The sequence below is a fragment of the Gekko japonicus genome, unplaced genomic scaffold (assembly GCF_001447785.1).
Source record: "Gekko japonicus isolate JY-2015 unplaced genomic scaffold, Gekko_japonicus_V1.1 scaffold2175, whole genome shotgun sequence".
Classification (NCBI taxonomy): domain Eukaryota; kingdom Metazoa; phylum Chordata; class Lepidosauria; order Squamata; family Gekkonidae; genus Gekko; species Gekko japonicus.
Window position 1 is genome coordinate 201,375 of NW_015160898.1, and position 1,805 is coordinate 203,179.

General features: G+C 42.8%; 1 protein-coding gene across 1 annotated transcript in view; it reads right to left on the reverse strand.

Moving 5' to 3' along the window:
- The window catches only part of LOC107120989 (ryanodine receptor 2), a gene marked incomplete at its 5' end in the record, with an annotated part of 142,120 nt that overhangs the window by 38,216 nt on the left and 102,099 nt on the right, over positions 1–1,805 (reverse strand). The window lies entirely within an intron of this gene.

Sequence of the window (1,805 nt, forward strand, 5' to 3'; positions counted from 1 at the left end):
TATATTTAAATAAAAGAAATTTTCACTCTCTGAATTTCTTTTGTGGCCATTATTACTATTTGTTTTACTTCATGATTATTACTGAAAATAATTCTGTCATATTGAGGAAGGGCCCTGACCTGGATAGCCCCAGCCCAGCCTGATCTCGTCAGAACTCAGAAGCTAAGCAGGTCCAACGTGGAGGCAGGCAATGGCAAACCATCTCCGAATGTCTCTTGCCTTGAAAACCCTATGGGGTCATCATATGTCAGCTGTGACTTGATGGCAAAAAAAAATAAAAATAGAGGGGAGTGTTAAAAAGTATCTGCCCTGGGCACCAAATAGGCTAGGTACGCCACTGCACGTAATGCACATACATACATTTTTATACAAATGTAACTAGTAGAAACAAAGAGAATTGCTTAGCTCTTTCCATTTATACACCTGTCTTTAGTTCCTTATAATGTGCAAATAAGACTGTAATTCTAAGTATCTAAAGTATATCCAATTTTTTTTTAAAAAAATGGAGTATTACTATAAATAGTTCTATTACTATAGAGTACAAGAACATTTGTAATGTGCACAGATTGCAAAGAAGTTATTTGAAGATTGACAAAAAGATGCCTAAGATTTCATTACAATACTAAATTGTTAGCCCATAATTTTATCGAAGGACTTTTTGGGTTAACAGATTCCCTTGTGGCACAATAATGAATCAATCACTCAGTCACTGTAAGAAACCATTTTTCCAGCACACAAATTGCCATATTTCGTTCTTGGAAACAAGCAATTATTCCTCTAGCTACTGCAGTATGGAATGTTGACAGAGAGCTAGGAAGGTAGAGAACTAGATATGAAGGGTCAAATCACATTCAGAGCCATATTGGCTACCACCTACAGGTCACAGATTATATGAAGAATATTTCCCCCTTTTTTAACATTTTATACTACACATTCACAGTCTCCGAAGACTGACTATTCCATGTGCCATACCACTTAAGCAGGGCATTTTTCACTGCCTTTTAAATGCTGTCTTAAAATGATGAATGCCAGCAAAGCTATTTTCCTTGCAATAATACATTATCAGTTACTGAACATTTAACAATGGTTTTCATTTTTTCCCATTTAGTCCTTTCAAGGTTTTGTGGACATCAGTGAATAGACATTCCCTTCCCTCCTCTACTGTAAAGAAAGTTTATCTGTCAATCATGGAATGTGAATAAGGGATGTGGTATCACTGCATCTGAACTGGGAACAATGCATCTGGAGGGGCCCATCTATTGCCCATTGTCTTATGGTAGTCCAATTGCTCACTTGGTGCCCATAATCAATTTTTCAGATTTCCAATGCTAACATACTGATCCTCTTTATCCTGACTTATATATAAATGTATTTTCGCATGGCAACATTCTATGCTTGCCAAAATCAGTTGGCTGCCTGAACTGCCCATCAGAAGGTGTGCCTGAGTCCCACCCACAGAGCCAGCTCCTGCCAAATCTCCAATCCGAACAGGTTACCTCAGCAGCCAAGCAGCCATTTGCCTGAAGATCAGTGGAGGAGCAGCTGCAGCTGTTTGCCTGCCAACTATTCTTCAGCCATCAGGAGAGCCTTGCAGCAGGTAGGGCCCATCTCCACCCCAGCTGGATTCTGAGGCAAGCTGGTGGAGCCTGTCTGGGGGGGGAGGCCCATGGCCGGCCGGCCTGCCTGGGCTGGCAGGGCCTGTCTGGGGGGGAGGCCTCTGGCCAGCCTACCTGGGCCGGTGTTTGGGGGGGAGGCCCACGGCCAGCCTACCTGGGCCGACAGGGCCCGTCTGGGGCCGGTGTGAG